The sequence below is a fragment of the Micropterus salmoides genome, unplaced genomic scaffold (assembly GCF_014851395.1).
Source record: "Micropterus salmoides isolate LMB-PRFRI ecotype aquatic unplaced genomic scaffold, ASM1485139v1 Ms_hic_scaffold_5, whole genome shotgun sequence".
NCBI classification, from domain to species: Eukaryota; Metazoa; Chordata; class Actinopteri; order Centrarchiformes; family Centrarchidae; genus Micropterus; species Micropterus salmoides.
Window position 1 is genome coordinate 20,887,915 of NW_024044237.1, and position 22,642 is coordinate 20,910,556.

Here is a 22,642-nt window from a genome sequence, read left to right on the forward strand (position 1 = left end):
TGTTGAGCAAATATCCTCCAGTCATCTGTCATCGAAACTGTCCTTAGTGCAGCCTCTGTTCATGTCACCTGATAGTCTGAGAACCAGAGAACCACTCGATTTTTACACAGTAGAGCCATCCAAACGGAAAGAAAATGTTATCGTGGCTACAACTAAGGCAGTGTGCACACTCCCAGGTTTTAGCGGCTAAACCTTGACAGGACGCATACGATCTATGCAAAAGGGGAAATTAATTTATAAGTGCTTAGCAGGAGGGCCAAGTCCACTGTGACAGAGATGAGGTGAGTGAGCCAATTCCAAATGTCTGTAATTCTAAACAACTGCCGTGGACCCATGGGGATGTGAGATACTCATTTTACATAATTGACCGTGTCTGCATAATTGACCAAAGCCATGCAGCACTCTAATTTGTGATGTCTTTTAAAGGCCTGATCCGTGACCCACACATCAAAACACTGAAACCTGCTATCATTCTCATCTTGACTGGTCTTTCAATCAATTTTTCCGGTTTTCTCATGCAAGTTTGTTTACATCAGTAATATTTGTAAACATTAGGAGAGAAGCTAAAAGTATGACCAGTTGAATCACAAAACATATGATTTTGCACCTATGTTGAACTCAATCTCTTTGATTATAAATGTGAATATATCTGTAATTTAGATAATAAAGGCTCTCTATAAAGAATAGCTCTAGGAGAAAAGGAGTAGTTAAATTAAGCATGAGATTTAATTTAATTTTAACAATTTGTATTTCAATCTTCTGTTTTATTTGTCACTTCTGTTTTCTTAGAGATAACAGGTCTGTGTTTGTAATCTAGTTTGGATATTTGGATTTTAGACAGAAGAATGAATATAAGTCATGGTAACGTTTGTGGGCTGCTGTCAAATAATCTACAGGTGTACTAGTAAACTCTTGCATCTTGCCCCACAAATGGGTTGTTTTATGTACATCTTTAACTTGACACTACTGTTTCAGTGAGCCATTTTAAATCCGCCTCTGCAGTTTATTAGGTCACTGTAAAGTAAAATACATTGCATTAATGGCTTTGTGACAGACACCAGGAGCCGAGTAATGTAGCAGCAATGTGGGACCCACTAACTGATGTTTATGTGTCCCAGTTGGGTAGTATTTGAAACCCTCTGAAACACACACGCAAACAAGTCATCCTCCGGCATCTGGAAACAAACCTGTGATACAGTCTGGTGCTACAAGGCCACCAGTATTATAGTAAACCAAAACTCAGCTTGCTGCGTCATTAGAGAGAGAGAGAGAGAGAGAGAGAGAGAGAGAGAGAGAGAGAGAGAGAGAAGAAAAAAAGCAGCACCAATGATCCTACAGATTTTGACAGCTGACAACGAGCTGCGTGCGCCCAAGCCGGGCAGCAACTCAAGCAGAAAACATGAACTTGACATGATGGAAACGAGTTTTTAAAGCTGGATTTCACTCCAGATTTATTTTAAATGTCTCAGAGGGCCATGTTAAGATAAAAGCCTAGCAGATGAAGTTACATAAGTATTGGTTTGGCTTACAAAGAGAATGCTTGGTGTTGGATAGCGTTGCCGTTCTGCGCTGCTGTGTGCTGGCTGCTTTGGATTTATTCTTTTTACAAAGTTGTCCATCTGCTCTTTTCCAGTTTCATTTTTTAACTTCTCTTGTATGGCTCTAGTGCTAATTTTTTTTCTTTTTGATGGCGCTGTGGTCATAATGGTATTTTGATAAAGTATCTCTCCTGAAAGTTTCAAGTTAAATTAATATTACAATATTTCAATAGTATTATATATATATATATATATATATATAATATAATATACATTTGTAAAAAAAATTAATAAATAAAGTACTGGAAGCCTGTCTAAAAATGTACAGACTGTTTCAAGCTGGAGTCTCCATGAGACATCCAACTATTTTTGACAAATTGGCTGTGTGCGTTAGTACTCTTCTAATCCTAATGAGGTGGCCCAAACCCCTAATTGCATCTGAGTTCTATTGTCCCAATATTATCTAATATAAATGATGGTGTATATGTTACTGTCTATATAAGCACTGTAATTATGATAAATAGTGTTGAGTGGCTTTAAAAGCTATTAAAAGCTATCTGTTTATACCCATCAATGTGTGCTATAAAGGTTCGGCTGCAAAGGTCAAATAAAGTTAAAATGATAATTTTGTCTGAATATATTTCAGTCCTTTTAAATTTAAATTCTTCTCATTGCTTGTGTTGCATGGTGTTGAACAATAGTGTCTCTTTTATTTCACAGATGGGTTTTATGCTATGAATGACAAACACGCACTAACCTGGCAGAACACGGATCTCTGCTATGTCCATACAAATGACCTTATAAAGAATGTGTGAACAGGTGGAAGGTGGACACTTTATTTCCATTCCATTTTTTTCTCTCTCTCTGTTGGTACAAAGAAACACAGTAGTAGTCACTAGATTTGTCTGGGCGTCTGTGGACAGCCTCTGTTCGGCTCCAGCCTGTCTTGGTGTGGAGCCAGAGGGAGAAGAAGACAATGTGAATGTGATAAGAAAGTCTGGGCATTCCCTCCGCTGAGCACCCATAAACACACGTGTGCACGCACACAGCCGCTGCCATTCGAAGGACACAGCGTTATTTCATCAGACAGGGGTCACTGTGTCTTCAGTCACTGCCAGCTCCAGTCTAGTGTTCTCATACCAACAATAAATGTGTCCTGTCACCATGAGACAATGATCTGACCTGTTCCCTGTCTAATTACTGTATGTACAACCACACATTTAGGCATCCCTTTAATATCTATATCAAACTAAGTCCTGAAATGAACTGTATGGATTCAGCCATTCTACGTAAGGCAGTATGTCTACAGTAACAGAACTGACTCTTTGGGAACATGTAGCTACATTAGTTTACATCCAGCTAAGTGACCAGTTAAAGTTGCATACAATGTTTAACTGTGACTTTAAGGGCTTCAGAGGGTAAAGCACACCCTGAAGGTCAAAATGCCAACATTGAACAACCCACAATGCAACCAGTTCTCTACATGAAAAAGTTTTGAAGCTGAAGCTGAAGTCACATAAATTGTGTTTTTGTCTATGTAGGTGGCAGTTAAAAGAGAATGTCTGCAGCCTGACTCTATTGGTTAAAAGATTTGAGGCGGTGAGACTAATGGAAAGTTGATGGAGCAATGCCACACCCCTTTAGTGTTTCATTGATCTGTTTATGAGGAAATCAAATGTAAATGAAGAAAAGGATGGCCTAGAGGATGCTATCTTTAACTACATTTAAAATTACTGCCAACCTGTGGCATTTTATCACACTAAAATAATGGGAAATTGTTTGACTATTATTGTTCTGCTCTGTGAGGCGCAGTTTGATTACTGGTACATTTACTGGTACTGGTACGTTTGTTGCCAAATGAGACTGAGGTGGCTCAAAATGTTCACAGTACCATAGTACATCTCCCAGCTTTCTCGCTAGGTTAACAATATTTGATTGTAATCAAAGAAATTAATTTATTACAATTCAGTAAAACTAGAGTAAAATAAAATGATCACCCCGGCTACTGAGAAGTTTATACGTTAGCGCGCCACAATAGTAAAGATATGCATGCAGGCATCAGGTCACTCTCTTGAGATTCCAAAATTCCTATCCTCTGAAGGGAACAAAGATTTCAGTGTGTCTGCAGTGGGTGTTTTTCCCAATCACTTCATGTTGCTGCAGTACACAGACAGACTGGTGCTGTACAATAAGTCCCTGATGAGCTGTGGGCTGAAGGCTGGGAGAGGGAAGAGGAAGAGAGGAGCTGATGCATTTCCTCTGGACACACACTGTTTGGTGGTGTTGGTGATTTGTCATGCAAGTGTGCACTTCTAAGTGTGTGTGTTTGTGTGTGTGTGTCCAAACATTGTTAAGGACTGGCGCTGATGTTAATTTGATATGTAATATGCCCCATGCCTGGGCCACAGTAGCACAATAGTGAGGCCGAGTCTCCAGTGGCCAGTGTGTTTACTGACCACAACAGCCTTAGCTGCCCAGCCTGTCCTCATTCTGTCACAAACCCTTTGTCTTTTACAAGTATTCATCACACTTTTCATCATGTCTTGTTTCCTAAGGCAACCTTTTTTATTTAAATACAGTAATACAAATCCTGGTTCAATACAATTACCACAGGTACAGTAAAATCAGTGACCTCAGGTGATTGTACTCTAGGCTGATATAAAATGAGGAAGGAAGAAAACAGTCACACAAAAATGTTCAGGTTGTAATCAACTCTGCTGTAAAGAAAGACAGTAACAGCAGACAAACACACATACTCATATGGACAACCAGTGTTTTAACTGATTGTGTAAATTTGTAATAAACGTGTGCTCTTAAAAAACTAGTGAGCATTGTGTGCCAGTCACATACATAAAATTTTACAAATCTGTTACTATTGGTGTCATTTACACTAGGGTCACTGGGGACATGTCCCCATCACTTTTTGAAAGCAAAATTGGTTAAATATGTTCTGAAAAATAGCTTGGAACAAGAATCTTATTTGTACAATAAGAAAACATGCAAAGAAATTTAATTATAGAAGAAACAAATGTGCATTGTCCAAGAAAGTAACTGATAAAAAGCTACTGATTACTGCATTATATTCCATTTTATTGTTGTATTCTGAATTGTCACCTGACACCTAAATTTTGTGCTGCCATTAATAGAAATAAAGACATTTACTCCATAAATTGGTGCCGAAAATGTCTCCAGAATGCAGGAAATTAAGAGTTTAATGCTCAAAATCTTCTAGAGGAGGACCCCTGGGACCCTCCACTCAAATATTTCATCAACGAATATTTCGAGAAACAGTGTTAAAATATTGTCTCATCTTGTTCTCGTGACAAAATCTTTTATTGCACACCTATTCTCAGACCTTATGTCACCATCTCTTTTCAACACAAAGTGACCCCTTGCTGTTACATACAGTCGGCCTACTGCTTATATTGTTTCACCATGTGTACACAAATCTAGCCTAAGTAGTGAATGTGTGTTCGTGGGGATGCATGGTAAGGTGGGCTGGCATGGCTACAGTGCCAGGGCTGAATTTTTGTCCCAGTCTGCCCCTGACTAGAAGTGTCCCAGCAACATTGGCCAAAGTAAACAAATTGTTTTGTTTAAGAATAATTTCAGGTGCTGTGACAGTTGAAGCTTCCAAATGCAGAATTGATATTCCCAACCGAAGTCCAACACTTCCAAAAAGGTAAATCATATTTGTCAGCCACCTCAAGAGGATTTGGTTATTATGTAAATCTATACTCTGTATTGCATTGATATTTGGTATCTAGGCTCTGACCTCATCACTACCCCCAATTAAGTGCCCAACTCAGCAAAGCAGGGAGTGGGGAATAGAGATTATGACGTCCTCCCAAGGGGAACATGGATGTGGGCCTAGACGAAAAAGAGCTGCAGTGACAGCAGCAGGAGCAGCAAGTGACCGTGTGACATAGCAAGTGACATAGCTTTCGGGTGCAGTATGGCAGCAAAAGAGTTAACTAAGCACTGATGATTGAGTAAACCTGCATTATCATAATGGCATGTTAGATTGATTGTGTGCTGTAAGAAAAGTGAGTCATGTCAGTGTAATGGCAGACTGGAGTTGACTTTTCTTGTTTTTTATTTATTGCTTTTTTAATGACATGCTACAACTCGTATAATTTTGTAATGTTGTATACGTGCTGCTGCTGCTGTTGTTGGTGTAATCCCATGGGAGTATGGTGTAATAGCCAGCTAGTACTGCAGTGGCAAGTGAGTCTCAGTGGCTCAAGCTAGAGTGAGAGACTAAAAAAAAGAATGTAATTGGGCTCCTATCAAAATGTCAATAGCAATCTTCTGACCAGTCACAGCACAGCAGCAAGTGGTTGCTTTGCACAAGCTATGAGTAAACATACATTAGTACTTAGAGTTCATTTAGAGTGCTGGACGCTGAAGCCGCCTTCAGAGGAGACGACTACCAGTCACAAAATTCAGATGTCCACGTGGTCAGTGAGGATCTCTGAGTGTAGACAGCAGTGACGGATGCCTGGGGCTGGATCCAGGCTAAGTCTGTGCAGTCAATCAGCCAACCACTCTGTTAGGCTAAAGGGTAAAAGACCTATTAAAATCCAAAATATTCCTGCTGGGAATTAAAGTTCAAAATTCACTTGTAGCTTGCTCCAACCATGTACTCAAGAAAAACTGTTCTTTTTATAAATTCTAATGTATGAGTGTAGATGGAAAAAAATGTTATCCATTAATCATTAATAATAAAAAATCATCTTTTGCATTGTTCACCAAGGAAAAAAGCAACTGCTCATATGTATTTGTGACAACAGGCAAATCTAACCATACCAAATTACTTCAGTTTGTTTGTAAAATAATATTGTTGTTCCAGAGTAAAACATAACTATAGTTAAGATTCACACTCTTTGAGTTGCCACACATTTTTGTTATTCTGCGATTCTACTAAAATATCGTTACACGTGTTTGTCTGGTAACACCACCTTGGATTCACAGTGACATGATTTTCCATCATATCTTGATAGAAAAACAAGCACAGCAGATAAAGAGATGACAGACTTGAACATACAGTGCAGAACAGATCAGCAGAACGATTTGCACACTGGGAGGCCGACATTGCTGCATACAGGAAGACAGGGTTTGGCAAAGACAGGGGGTCCGCAAACAGTTATCAAGACAAGAAAAGGCATGCATGCGTTTGTAGATATATTTAATAGGCAGATAAATATAGTAAACAGTAAGCTTAAAGAAATAGACAGGCTCTCAGACGATTTGTGCTGGCTCTTGTTGACAGTCGTAGAGCACACCTGCTTGTCAGGCCACACCCTGTCTGGCACTGTTTACCCACAGCAGCCTACCTACCGTGTCACGCCCTCTTGCCACTGATTCTTTTTACACTGTAGGTTAATTTGACTCAGTGGTGAACTATTAGATACATGTTTTTCATATTAGTGTCAGGCAATAATCCTGCCTGCTTTGATCTCTTAAAACTTCCAATGATGCCTCAAAGGTGACTTCAATAAAGGTTGGTTTATTGGAACTATGTGTCAAGGCTACTTTGATAAGGCCTTTGATAAGAGATGATGCTTTTTTGGTATTTGACATGACCAACAGTGATAAGACATTTGGCGGGTAACAGTAGGGAATAACTCTTCAAAGCATCCTTTGAACTTAGCTTTTAAACACTGTTTATGCAGCACCAGTTTGTTGAAATGTCAAATACACTTTGAGTGTCAGTATGTGATCAGTTATGAGTAATATTTACATCAATATTACATTCCTCTGACTGTTTCCTGCATCTGTCTGTTATTAGGGGGCGCCGACGGTGCATGGGGCCCTAATGCAGGGATCAATGCGCGGGGGAGAAGTGTTATTACAAGCAGTGTTAGGTGGAGGACAGGCTGGCAGAGAGTAGCAACAACACGCTAGAGAAATCTGCTGTAAAGCTCTGCAAAGCCCCCTTAACCTCTGCACTGTTTCCCAGAACACACACACACACCAAAACAGGAGAACACACACCTGCAGACCATAGACACCCACCCACCTCCTCAGAACAAAGCGATGGTGATTCTCTCATATATTTTTTGTATAGTATCGTACATGCCTCCAGAATGTGGGACATCCTATAGAATCCTGTATAGGAATATTGCAAAAAGAATTTGGGATGTATAAACCATTAAGTAGGCTAATGGACAAACTGTAGGAGTAGTATTGCACACACAATAAAACACACATACATTACTTTGCACACATAAACATGCACAGTAATTAATCCAGGAAATTGAAGTGTGATATCGCCATTATTATAAACCACTTTCGTCCAAATTAAAATCTATGAATATTCTAATTGCCGCCTTTGGGCCTTTTTGCAGTTGAACATGGGTATTACCTCCCTGTTGTATTTATTGATAGTAATGAATAAGGTAGGACTTTCAATATCTGAAGCCCCCTTTATTACCCAGGGTTGCATCAGTTTCCAAGATAAGAAAATGAAGAGGAATTGTGGCCATTAATTCATTCCTCATCCAGGCTTGGAAAACATCTGTAATCATCTCTAACTGCCTCTGTTATTAAACCGTTTGGTATGGTTACGAAGTAACTTCATTCCATAAAATCGATAGTTGTTCACTGAAGTTGCCCACAGATTTAAATTTCATTATCCAATGAACTACATGAACCAGTGTGACGCGCAGTCTGATGCTAACGCACACATTAAACTAGTTCTAAGACGACACAGCAGTGCGTTACAGTAACGTGCACAGCTTGAAGCCTCTCTATCTGCTGGCTTTTGCTTTTTGTAGTGTATGGGTAGGAGGAGCCGCTTTCCTGTGATTGTCTGACTGCTCGGTTCCCCCCCCCCCCCTTCTCTCGCTCTCTCGCTCTCTCGCTCTCTCTCCTCCCCCCCTTCTCTCTCACTCTCTCGCGCGCGCGCTCTCAGTGTTTCTCGTTCCCTCTCTCATTTTTCCAAAGTTGAAGATACCGCTTGCCTGGGAGCTGTCGCCAGCGGAGCGGTGCATCCCACTGACAGAACGCACCGGGGCTGGTATTTTGCGTTGCGCCAAGTGGAACAGACTTGGCGGAGAAGGAGTCTTATCCCGACTAGGTTCAAACCCCCTCTTTTCGTCCCATCCGGCGTTTCTTTCAACTTCATTTCGGGCTACTTTCAAGATGACAGAAGAAAAGAGTGTTCGGCATGTAAAGCTGGTAGGTGTCTGAAACCCCTCCCCTCCGCGCAGAGAGGTGTCTGGTTCGGTCTGGTCTGGCTCTGTGGGGTTCAGGTTTGTGGCAGCGCACAGACGCGCTGGGGTGAGAGAGGTCCCCGGGACTAGAAACGCGAACCAGTGGTTATTTTTTCCGCCATCCATTGGGATTTTCTTGATGTGTTCTCTGTAAGCTTTCTCCTGAATGGACCAGAATCTGAACATTGCTAAAGCATGCTGCTGGTATAATGCTCCAACGTACACACTTTATGGAAAGGGCTCCTCTTGTGTTGTCATGTCTAAAGACACGCGGACCCAAACTGATGTTATTCCATATATGGGCAGACTTGTGCTGTTGTTTTAGTAAGAGACCATATTTGACAGCAGTAATTCTGTGTAGATATTTGTGCGGAGAGTGAAGCACTGTGTGTTCCCCACACCAGGATCATTTCCAGTCATTTTAGTGAAATTAAATACGTTGTACTTTGTAACTCCCATAAGACCATGATTGCTGTGCAGATGATTGCAGACTTGTTATTAGAATGATTCAGCAGATAGATTCATGTGTTGCTGTCATGCAAAGCATGTGGAACAGTTTCAATAAGCACATGTGTCCCTCTGCATATTTGAGGGTTTTTAAAGGCTCATTGTGGAGCTGTAGGCTCTCTGCACCATGAAACACAGATATCTTGGTTATTTACATTCAATCTCATTTTTGTTAGGAATGATATATAGACAATGGTTCTTAAGGCACCCCCAGTAAGTCCAGCTTGTTCTACATTCTTTCAATAGCAAAGTAGTAACCTTGTTGAGTTCTCGGAACATTTTTGTAGTATCACTGTAATATTACTGTAATGCTCTTAGTGGGAGTTATGATGTGATTTTTGTGGAATATCTTTTTAACATTAATTAATTGTAGATTTGATTTTCACTTTTCACATCTTAGGATTGCTGAAGAGCTGACAAGTCTCCCTGAATAATTCTAGTTTGACATAATTGCATATGTTGCTTTTTACGGAGAGGGCTTTCCTTTCTAATTTCAACTTATCCGAAGCAATGAACACTGCCACTGGGTAGCACTGAAGTAAGCCGGTGCACCAGAAATTAATACCCTGTCAAACTGTGATGAAATGCACAAAGTCAGGAGAGTGTTGAAGTGTCACCTCACATAATTCAGCTCAGGAGGTGCTGAATGCCAAACACTGAACTCAACTATGTTCTGATGATCCTGCTGAGCTCAGCTCACAGGGAACGTGCGTGTTGTTAGGCTGCTCTGAGATGAACATCTGCCAGCCAGTAAATCTTCTGTAGTTTGTTGCTTTTTATGTGGGTCTAACCTGTACTTAAATCAGTGCCTCTTTGCTGAGTCTTAAGTCGTGTTTCCAGATCGATACACTCTCTCTTTCTGTGTGTGTGCCTGTGCCATCTGTTTGAGCAAAGCAAAACCATGATAAGGTGGACTAAGAGCACAAACCCAATCAGCCCCTGTGCACATCCCGTAAGTGCACTATAGTAGTAGTAGTTTAGTGGAGGGGGGGGTGAACTGTCTCGTACCATTACACAACATGGCTCATCAGGCCGATTACACATCGGCACACTCATATGCTTCCATCTCAAATAGACAAGGACAGGGTCAGTGCTCCAGGCTGCCCCTTATAACTTCAAAAACCATACGTTCTCTTTCCTGTCTATCTTTAGGGTTGCTTTCCTGTGGTCTCTGTCATCCTCCCTCCCTCCCTCCTTTTCCAAGTCTCTTGTCATACTCCTTCCCTACCTCCTTTTCCAAGTCTCTCATTTCTCTCTCTCTTGGTTTATCCATGCATCAATCATCTGTCTCTGTCTCTCTCCTTCCATCCCACTGTCTAAGTCTCTCTCTTCTCTCCCTCTGAGGAATGGGGCGTGACGTTCCTTGTCAGTAAGGTACATTGCAAAGCTCACTGTTTTGTGTCTGCTTTTCCTGCTATTAACCTATTTTGTTTGGTGTGTTGTGCCTGAAGTTCTGTCTTTTCACAGAGAACAGCAGATACATTTAACATTGTTCATTAACACAACATTTTAACGCTGTATGTCATGTAACTGGTCTGGATTGCAAAAGGCTTAATGTTATTGCCGTCACACAATGCAATTTTGTGTGTGTGTGTGTGTGTGTGTGTGTGTGTGTGTGTGTGTGTGTGTGTGTGCGTGCGCGTATGCATGTGTAGGGAGGAAAAGCTACAACAAGAACCTTTTTCTTTAATGCAGAATTGTGAAAAGAAGTTAGAATGATAAGCAAAATGCAGTGAGTGAGTGCAACAATCTGAAAGTAAGAGGGTGTTAATAACATGCCACAGCAGTTACACCACTTAATAGAAGAAAACAGCACCAGACATGTAATTGCCGTCATTTTGTCCTTACTTCCCACAGTGCTGCTTGTCTAAAAAAATATCTCTGATTGCCCTCTGGCCATTTGTACATTACGTGGCTTGTGAGATTTAGCTGATTAATAAGATGTCTGCAAGTACTTATCAGATCATAAATTATATTGTGTTCCTCACCTTTACTCGAGTCCTCAAAAGCCCTTGAAGATTTTTAAATATGTGTTGAGCAGCTTAGAAATAAGACAACTTAGGCAGACCTGTACTGATTTGACTTTTTTTTTTCCATCTTCATTTCAGAGGTGACACAAGTCATACATCTAATTCCAAATGGTATTAAATGTCTTGAAAGTCTTCCATGAAACTTTGAAATGACTAATCAATTGGTTGTCAACTATTAAATTAATCAACTATTTGATTAACTATTTTGATTAGAAGTATTTTTTTTATGGAAAAAAGTCAGCTTGTTAAATGTGAATATTTTCTGCTTTCTATGTTCCTCTGTGAAAGTAAACTCAATATTTTTGGGTTGTGGACAAGACATTTGAGTACGTCACGTTGAGCTTTGGGAAATACGGATATGTTTCACCATTTTATTATAAACCAAAATAATCAACAGATTAATCAGCAATGTAAATACTCATTAGTTGCAGCCCTACTTTGAAACAGACAATCTGAAGTTCCTACTGCTGCCAGTAATATTTGTATTAGTACATAACATCATCTGACCCTCATGACAACCTCCCAACCCACCCTCCAAAGGCCAGACACGACCCCAGTGTGTGAGAGAAGCCATGAATCTGCACTCCCGATGTTTTCAAATCTCTGCCTTCTGCTCCATGCCTTAACATTCCTCGCAGTGTCCCAGCTTTATGAAACAAATCTAGACCAAAGCAATTGTACAAATGCTTCTCTACGGTTCACATAAATCATCTCAACGAACGAACAAACAGTCCCTTAAATAAACCGTGTGCTCCTGAGTTTTTACCCTTGGCCATATTTTTTGTGCACATATGGATAGTATAGATGAGCTGAGAAAACGCTTTTGTATTGGCAAATGTTGGGCCTTAATCAGCTGAAGAAGGCTTTGGTTTTAATATGGTGTTTGGTTTCAGTGTTTGTGTTGTTGTAGGATGAAATGCCATTATTTGTATGTTTCATAATAGCAATAATACCCAAGAGAACATGGTTTTATGGTGGGAACAAAAGTGATGTGTTGGGAGTACTGAAGCATTGAATGCTCTTCACGCTGCCGTGAGTTGTATAAAGCAGCAGCCGATGCGTGTGTACTGACAGAAAGCTCTTTTTCAAAAGATATCTACATATCTAAGTTTCAAAAATGCAACAACAACACAGGGATCCGTAACAAGCTTCAAATTAACCTCAAGAGTTGGCACAGCAGCAAAGAAGAAAGCGTGGCTAGCTACTGTATGTTAAATAGGAGGTGTCAAAACAGGTGGAACAGTAGTAACATTCCTGGGCCCTATCCAGCAACTGTTTTAGAAGAGGCCAATACCCCCCCCAATCTCAGATTGAACTTTCTTACTGCCGCAGACTGCGTCACACATAGTTGGCATTAACTGGCAACCCAGTTGAGCCTTGAGTGGCTGACAGTCGTGCCCATGGGTAAATGCCTTCATGTTGTTCATATTAGTTAAATAAAGACAATCGACCTTGTTTGCAGTGAAAAAAATTACTCACTTTTATATAGTCACAGTTACGAATAGAATGACGGAGGTGAAATGTGTGCAATGTATATGTGAAAGCTGGGGTAATTAGTTAGGCATAAAAACTGAATGTGACTAACAGATTGCCAAGTCTTCCTGGGGAGCATTCGTTAATAGGGGAAATGGATTCAATGTGATATAGAATTGATCAAGGGAATGGATGTGGGAGTCGAGGCAGACATTACATGGATGGATGTATGGTGTGACAGATTGCCTCCTGTTTTTGTCTCCAGACTCCTTTGATCTCTTCATTGCGCTGAGTGCAATGAAGGTCGCTGCCAAGAGAGGCATTGCCTGTCTCCCCAGATATATTTCGCACTGCATGTGGATCAGCAAAGAGTAGTCATGCATGCCATCACATTGCTTAACTTTGTCCTTCTGGCCAAAAACAATATTAATATGATTTTATGGTTATGCTGGTTGGGCGTTAAAGAAACATCTACATTACTGCTGTTTCAACTCAAGTTCAGACAGGGACTAAGCAGTTGCACCCAGCTGGTCATCTGGCATGCAATGCCATCTGAGCAGAACAGAGTGCAAAGAAATAAGGAATAGTGAAATGATGAAGAAAATCTTATGCTCTCTGCTGTTAAACCAAAGACTCGTTTTATGTTTTTGGATGTCTCAGCTTTTATAGTTGTACTTAAATTTGAAGGCTTGTGTACTAAACTATTAGCCTTCTAAAGCAGGCCTATATGTTTCACTTTACTTTCTGTGGTCTGGCAAGGATCAATAGACTTTGCTTTGGCCGGAGGCATCATAGACCTAAATTAGGCTGCTTTGCATTCAATTTGGTCAGTATTTAACCACATCCCATAGTTTGCTGATTGGTCCGGCTTCCAGCTGTTTCTCTTAGCCGATTCTTGGTGGATGTTTTCCAGACTGATACCTCAAAGCATAAACTGAGCTTGCAAGATTTTGGCTACTAATCTATATGTTAGGAATGAAAATGGACTGTGGGCATATTTTGAAAGGAAACTTGGGACCAGAGGTTAACAGACTCACTTCAGTACCACCCTTGGCCCCTAAGATGATATAGAGCTCCAGCTGCTTAGTAATTCTAAACATATTATAAGCCAAATTATATATACTGTGCCAGGAATGGATCACATGATACGAAGCATTGCTTATTAAGTTATAACTTTACATGTGTGGAGGCCAGTGTTGCTTAGATGACAAACTAGTTGAGGCAGAGAACATGGTCCAGTCTCTCAAGGGAAACCAGTGAAAGCCAATAGGCTGCAGGCAGAGGTCCAGGCTTTTGTTCAGGGCTATAGGGTCCACTGATTCCAGATTCAACAACCCACTCACTTAGGAAAGAAAAATTTGGAACTCAATAATCTGAAACACATGAAGACCCAAATATACTAAAAGAATGGAGGAGGATAAGTAGTGCTGTATTTCACTCCTGTCTTTACATTTCTCCCTCTGCTGGCAGTTTCCTTCCTTGTCTTTATTTTTTCCGTCTCCCTGACATTGTCATCTACCAACAGTGCAAACCTTTTCAGTTGACATTAATGAAAGTGTTGTACATATGGATAACAGATTACATACACAGTTCCTGAACAGTAAATAAATGATTTTGTGGAGCATGTCTGCAACAGATCTTTGCTACATAGATCAGTCACAATAACAGGTGAATTGTTTAGACATTTTTACTCCGTTAAAGGTTTATTGGCTGTGTAAAGGCTGAATGTCCTGAGAGTTTGGATAACATTACACAGCATTAAATTGCGTTGGAATCCCATGAGGCTAAAAATCAAATTGTCTGCCATTGCTCCTGCTACAGCTTAGGTCTATTGGCTTGAGGGTGGTGCCATTTGAAACTTAATTAGCCAGGGAGCTCTCTAGATTGCACCTTATTGGACAGATACATTGGCCACAATAACAATCTCTTATTTTAAAGCGGCATTCACACCAAGGACATTTAGAAGATGTTGATTCTGAGGCTTTTCCTCCAATGTTTGCACATTTGTTTTGGGAGGTCAGGAAAAATATTATTTGAATTCAGATGACACTGAATAAATGTACTCACATTATTTGAAATGCAAGTCTCAGTTAGTTAGCCGGAGCGTACATTTTGAAAAGAGGTACAGATGCTTAGTTCAATAAGGAGAGATCAATTTTAAATTAGTATTGATATTTGCAATGAGCACATAACAACTTTATCCAGTTGTTTGTTAGGGATTGTATGGTGATGTAGGAAATATGTAATTGTGAGAAGCTTTGAAATCATGTGAAAGCAGAGATGAGACAATTGAAATGTATCGGTAGAATATTAAAACTTGTAAACATGCAAAAATATGTTTTATGATGAATCCACTTTAGAGTCCTCATATTTGTAAAACATTACTTGATTGAAATTGAACAGCTTTAACCAAACGACTAAATACAGAAATGTAGTCGAACTGTAGGTGTGAATGCAGCCTTAGATTGTCCTTTTGCTTTGACATGTGCAAAACACAGACAAACCTCAAAACACTGAGGTCCACATCCTTAGAATCCACCCAGACTGGAAGAAAGAGGGGGCTTTTCCACCCCAGCCTAACAGCAGCAGCTGAGCTGAGGTGGTGGCCAACCTCCCAACACGCTAGTTCACAGCCAGCTGCCTGTGTATACTCCTTCAGCGACGCACGTTTCCCATGATCTCACCTGCTGGCACCAGGAACTTGAGATCAGGCCCAGCTCTGCCGTCATCATACCTACCCCAGAAGCCTCTCTGTCGGGTAGAGTGTCGCACCCCTTCTCTCTGGGATGCAGGAGGCATGGAGGTGCTAAGCTCTCCCCGGGGATGTATAAAATATTGTACATACGTAGTTAAACATCATGGATCAATGGATTATCTGAGGATGTTATGGGAGATTCTACAAAATGTGTAACATAAAGTAGTACTCAAGAATAACATTGCCAACTTACTTCAGACGTCACTGCTTTAGAAGATTGTTTTCTTAAAGGTTTGTAACTATAGTGGAAACCTGTTACTAACGCTCCGTCTATTTCTGGGCCATTTCACAGAGGCGTGCAGCTTGCTATAACGAACATCTCTATACTAATGCCAGCTCAGGCTAGCATGTAGTTGTGATAAAAATAGTGAGATTGGTCTTGGAAAACGGTGGCAGAGAGAGAGAGGGAGTGAAAGAGGAAGAAATAACTATAAAGAGACAGATCGAGAGGGTAGGTGTAAACAGGAGGAGGCGTGAAAAAAGATTTTTGAGCTTCAAGGGTGTTTGGAGGATTCTGGGAGGGGGGTTAATAGCCACACAGAACACAGAACAAGGACAAAGGGTCATTGGGGTAGAGGAGGAAGAAAAGAAACATGGCTCATTCCCCGACTTACTCATGCACTCAGATACAGACACATACATACTTTCATCATACACACTCATCCACCCAGCAGGCATCTTTAAGGAATGCCTTCTCTCTAAAAGCACCTCTTTTCCTCTCTTGCTGGTTGATAGGATAGTTACAGTGATCTCTAGGAATCTCTCATATTCTCCTAAGACCCACTGCTAAACTTAAATCATCTGTCAGTGCCTGCAGGAGGTTATATTGTAACACTATTAGTTCCTGAAAATATGAAATTGCTCTACTGAACACGACCATTTTATCCAGACTTGTCATTACTTTGAGAGGGAGTTCTCGTGAACCTGCCTTGGACTGAGCTCAGGGGTTTTGTGTGTGTGTGTGTGTGTGTGTGTTCTTTTTACAGTCTTGGTTGAGTTCAATATTGATATAGCAGTCGGCATTGTTAACCTTCACAATTATTCTCTTTGGTTTTGCTGTGCCCTGGGGAATGGCTATTTTTAAATTTTGGGCAGCTATTGTTTAACTAACAACCTATTGATTTATGTCAGCTTCAGATGCAGGGCCACAGTGAGGGGGAGTGTGTTTTTGTTGTCTCTGTTCACAAACACATTATTCAAAATATTTTAGAGAGTATGTAAGTGCTAACTCCATGTTAGCCCAAGTGAATGCAGCCCTTTTTTTGATATGGGCTTTCACATTAGAATTTTGGATGCATAAATCTACATATTTCTGTGATGTTGCCTGTGTTTTTCTCTTTGTCTTAAGTTTAGAGTGACTACTCTACACTTCAAATGAGCGTGTTTCCAATGATAATGTGTTGCATATAATTGTGACATCTTTATTGCTGAAATCAGTAAGTTCAGTGCTGGCTTCGGACAGCTGTGTGTTGTAGTGCGGTTGCCTCTCTCAGGATGTACACACAGGCAACCTACAGAATGTCTCTTATTAATATTTTAGAGGTTAGAGGGAAAAAACCAAAATCCCTCAAACAGCTGTCTATTGTCTTTTGAAGTATCGCGTCTCTTACCACTGATGATAACGCGATTTCCTATCTTGAGAAGGAACAAATGATTGTTTATCATTCCTAAATAAAACTCATCGAACAAATGGAGCTACGAGCTGCTGACATTTGGACGCATGGAGCCTACTGAGCCAATCGAACAGCTGCCAAGGAAAACAATGGCTCACACTCTCCCCCCTTGAAGGAAATGCCAAACATTACAGCGCTGTATAAATAGAAGGCTCTGACTTTGTAGAGCCAGAGCGCGAGATAGAGGACAGGAACCCCCTCCCTGGGGTCACACCAATGGCAAGGTCTCCCACCTCTCCTCTCTTTCTCTTTATTCCTCTTTTTGTTTTTCTCTCTCTGGGTGTGTGATCTATTTTTGAGGTGATTTCTCACGACCTCCTTGTGTTTTTTTTTTCATCACCATGGATTTACATCTGTATTTTTTTTATCTCTTTCCCTCTCACACACACTTTCCTTGACACCCAGGTCATAATGAATAAATGAAAAGCCTAGTAACACATTGCAAACACCCCGTGCTTTATTAATGGCACCATCTACTACAGTTGAAGTGGCAAATGGGCCTCCTGGATGGATTATGTTTTGGGCGACTGTGCGGTCTTTGACCCGAGGGGAATGTTGTGCTCGGAGCAGGAAAGCATGTGTTTAATGGCTTCTGGTGAAGCAGCCTATTCTCACTGCTGACCACTCAGTGCAGTTCAGCTTTGTTTAACAGTTTTGGGAAATTTCTCTTTGCATCTGGATAATGCAGCCAATGTGAGTCCAGACGCCCCCCCCACACCCCCTCCCACACACACACACACACACACACACCTCTATTGAGAAAGGGAATTGTCCCCAAAAAACGAGGTTAGCTGCTCCGACTATGTGTAATCTGTACTTTTTGTATCAGGCGTACAAAAGTATTTCCCTTGGCGATGTTTTGGAAGATTGAACCCCAGCTGCCGGTGTATTTAGGAAACAGCATGCACATGAGGTAGCACGCACACATATACACAAAGACACACATGTTCACCACCAAGACATTCTCTCTTTGACTCTTTGTCTTTCTTTATCTCAGTCTTATCACCACCCACACTAGCAGAATCTGTAGCCGCAAGTGTGTCGGTTTTTCACACAAAATTACTGCAGTGAGGAGGAAAAGTGTCCAAACTCCTGTCATTTCCAAGTAGACAAATTTATTGTACTTCAGTCGACGTTTCTTAGTAAGGACAGCTGTCACATGAGAGGTCAGGATTGTTGATGCCTTTCAGACCTTAGTATTGATCTGGGTATCTGCCTCTTCTAGAATCAATAACACCAGGTTGGACAAGATCATTTGCTAATACAGTTTGGCAAGCTACTTATAAAGTGGTGGCCACCTTGCAGATCACGTAGCCTGCTCATTTAGAGCACAAATCCAGTGCATTTAAAGATGTCAGCTGTTTTTCGCAATGGGAAAACTTTTCAGGAATATGTCGTCAATCTTCATACAGAGGGCTATTGTTTTCTTGAAAGTCTTTCCAGTCTAATATAGGTGTACAGAGGCCGGGAATGCAATTTCCTACTGAAAAGAACTTCTTTTTGGTAACTGAAAGTGCCGTTTATGTGGTGCGAAGATTGCTTTTTGCACACGATGTGGGGTTTATTTGCATATATATAGAGAATACAGTAAAAGGTAAGCCATTAACTTGGCGCCTCTTGTACACATACACACTCACAGTCAAATGAATATATAGAAAAATTGAAGCTCAACTGGTGTCATCTGTCAATACAAGCGAGTTTGTTTTGTGCAAGGCAAGACAATAGATTTCTGAAGTTCTGCATAGTGTTCTTTTTCATTCTATCATCTTATTTTATGTCATTTTAGTTTTATCAGTGCATGTAGGGGAATGGTTTTTCTCCAAAATATATTAAATAAATATACATATAAAATATATATTGCTATTGCAGAGTTCTGTGGAGCGTAGTTATAGAAAATAAAACCGAATCAGTGTTGTAGCTCTTGGACAATGTTCAAGGTGAACTAGCTTTTGAAAATATTAGTCAGTGTTCTTTGAGTATGAGAGCAAACTCAGTTTAAAAAAGCTTCAGTAGCCAAATTGAGGATAAAAGTACATCTCAGAATTTTAAACTGCAGGTAGCAAAGTAAAGGAGATAGAGAGCCAGAACAAGATCTTGAGATTGAGGGAGGGAGGGAGGGATTGAATTACCTAAAACAAACGATTTTGAATCAGTCTCTTCTTGCCCTGGTCAGTTTTAAACTAGTAATGTCTCTAAGTCCTGTAAGTGTGCTGCAGGAAAGGAAATATTTGAATAGAGGAATTACGTAGTACTGGCTAAGGGTTAGATAGTACTGTGACCACAGTGGCTAGTGTTAGCCACTGAGCTTGAAGCCTGCTTCCCAATTACATGTTTGCCTTTGCTGACAGTTAGTTAGTTACTCAGTTCTCCTTTGCTCTTCATCCTTTCCTCCCTCCAGCATGCTCAGCTGCGTCTAAATATCTAATAAGCTGTTCTGCCAACTTCTGATCCCTGGTTTGTTCTCACCTGGGCAAATGCACATGAATAATGGAAGCGGCATGAAGTGAGGCAGGGGCATGGTTGCTACTCAGTGTTGTGTTGAGCCCTGATAAGGCTCTCCACCGCAGCAAAAGAGCCTCAGAGAGCCGATGAGACGACGTCTGACAGTATTAACTTTATTACCCACAGGCTGCCAAGCTGTAACAGGCAGAAGTATTAAGTAGAGGGTGAAAGAGAGGAGGTGTGTTCTACTCACTGTCATAACCCTGTGAAAATCTCATTTAATTCTGCCTTCATGTATAAATGTATTAAACCAATTAGCAAGTCTGGCTTGGCCTTGTGCTTGACAAGAATTGATTGTTTATTTTATTTTCAGTGTCTTGCATCAGCACATGTCCTTCACACAAAAGAGCCCTCATCAGCACTGCTGACAGGCAGCAAAAAGAATATGGGAAACAAATGCGGCTGTGAAAATTAGTGTGGCTGTATGCAACCACACATCCAGCGGCACCTACAGTGACAAGCCTGGAGAGTCATATTTGTCTATAATACTGTGAGGCGCACCTGCATGTGAACATATAGACAAAACAAACACTGTGTAATGTGTAAGAAACAAAAACATTTTTCATTTAAATGCACTAGATATGTGTAAGAGACAGACAGATGTAAGCCAAACACAGCTAATTTTATGTATAATTGGGGCATAGTGGCAGCCCTCAAAATCCCTTTTAAATATAATGTAGGCAGAAGAATATGCAGCTCCACAAACACACAAGATCCTGTAGCAAGGCACATGCAGCCACCTCGTCTGGTTCCCCTGATTCGAAGAAATTCCACATTAAAGATGGGGGACATAATGTCCCACTGAAAAAAATCCCACTCCCTCCCTTCAGGCCTCCCCCCAAAGGCACTCCTACCAAAACACATTTCCATGTGCAATGAGTGCACAGGCAGTCCGCAAAGGTAGGCAGGTATATAGGCCAGTTTATTTCAATCCTACGACAACAGCTTTAAAATGTAAGAAATATTTTTTCCTTAGTGAATAATGACTAAAAGTGTAAGACACATTTCAAAAACAAGGGTTAAATAGTATTTATAAAAATGTCCACCTTATTATCTGACCCTGTTAAAAAAATAATAATAATTTGCATTCAAATATGATATACTAGTAGAATAGTAGTATAGTAGGTAGTATTTTAAGCTTTCAATTCTCTATTTATATACCAAGACATACATGTACTGTATATATGGTTCATACAGTAAATGCAAAAATATCAGTATTTCAATGTTATATTAATAAATCTACTAACAATAAATCATGTCGGTGCCAAAACTGGCTTTGGATGACATCCAATATGTCAATAACAGGACCAACACACCAGTTCCCTACTGTGTCATTCATGCAGAATGCTCAGGATGCTGTGATAGTCTGTCACATAATAATTGGAGTTTCTTGTGAGATCATCTGAGGTGAACTGAGAAAACTTGTCCCAAGAGTCCCAGTCCCAGTGTTTTTGCCATCAAGAGCTAACATTGGTAACCAGGGAATGGGAAAGCTAACGTGTATATTGATCCATAACTCTGTCTGCTGCCTTTTTCATACTCTGCTGATGTGGTCGAAGGGAGCAGGCTGACCTTGATGCCTGTACGGTGCTTAAAATTGAAAAAGTGGCTTTTGTTGAAAATCTTTTTTAAAAATGTGATATGTATCTTGCAGGCAGAGACTAAATCCTTTTGAAACAAATATTTGCAGTGCAGATGTTCACTCGTGACAAATGTGATATAAGATAACATAATACCACCACCAACATAATTTATTTTGAAAATTGGTTTTGTAATAGGAGCTGTCTCCAATGTGGCGGTGAGAGGGTTAAGCTAAATCCAGCCTGCTCAACTGCACTGAATGTGAAATGGAAACACCGGCTTGGCTGCATTACTGTTTACATTCTATGAATAGGAATCACATGTTTGGTGAAACCAGACTGCTCTGAGGGCTTCTGCAGAGAGAGAAAGGCAGGAAACAGGAGAAGGAGAGAGAGAGGAAAGATCGGGCGAGCAGAGGTGGGAAAAAGAGTGAGAGTAGAGGAAGAAGAGTGGAAAAGATGAAGGGAAACAGCTAGAATAAAGGGGGTGACCAAAGGAACCCTGGCTAGTTTCTCATATGCTAAAGCATTCCTTTTTATCCCATGAAGCAGCTGCATTGAGACACATGGCTCCTGTCAAAGACTGCACGGAAATGTAACACAACAAGGTTAATGTGCAGCTTGATCCCACTTATATAATATTTGCAGTTCAGTGTGTACTGGTCAACTAGAGAGCTCTCATTTTTGGGGCTGCCACATTTCCTTTTTTCAAAACCATAGCGGTCAATAACTGTAGTCTCTTGATGTCTGGCAAAACTCAGCAGTGCCTAGTCCTGACATGTGTCTTATGCTTGTGGATATTCTTACCCCAATTGGTAAAATAAATTGCATATAGATATGCCAGCAATACAATCTACTAATGCGACTGAATCCAGTCAAACAATGTCCCGTTTCTTTCTGGTTTAAATGCTCAGCTAAGGTGATTAGGCTAAATGCCCTGTATAGGGCCACAGCTTGAGAATTATGTTTGCTAACACGGTCACTAATGAAAGTATTCTGATAGCTGGGCTGCGTTAGGGAGTTTTTATTAGTCATTTGAACGTGTGCACCATTGATTAGTACGTATGCCTCGCCAAAATGTGTTAAGGTCTGTGATTTACCAACATCATACAAACAGGCCAGCCGTTCTCTATGGAAAGCCATATGTTAGCTCCAGGTATGGCATTTGGTTACCTCATAAAGTAATGAATGTAAGCCCCTTGTTTTAGAAAGACAGGGTGCGAGGTAGAGAGAGGAATCAAACCGCCATCTTGCCATGATTGAACATTTTCCCTGCTCCATAAAAATCTGCAGCTTTGTTTTCCTGTATTGTTCTCTCTGCAGCTTTTTAATTAATAATGTGTTACTTTTTCACATGAGTGAGCTGA

At 40.6% G+C, this 22,642-nt stretch overlaps 1 protein-coding gene across 3 annotated transcripts in view; it reads left to right on the plus strand.

The window, feature by feature from the left end:
- The window catches only part of mid2 (midline 2), a 205,968-nt gene that overhangs the window by 82,400 nt on the left and 100,926 nt on the right, over positions 1-22,642 (plus strand). The window contains exon 1 of one of the 3 annotated variants that reach the window (XM_038699504.1): positions 8,417-8,720. The exons of 1 other annotated variant lie outside the window; for it this stretch is intronic. The gene's annotated coding sequence lies outside the window, so the exon portion shown is untranslated. Of the gene's footprint in view, positions 1-8,416; positions 8,721-22,642 lie in introns of those variants that run through there. One more of the 3 variants, XM_038699506.1, reaches the window with a different exon arrangement.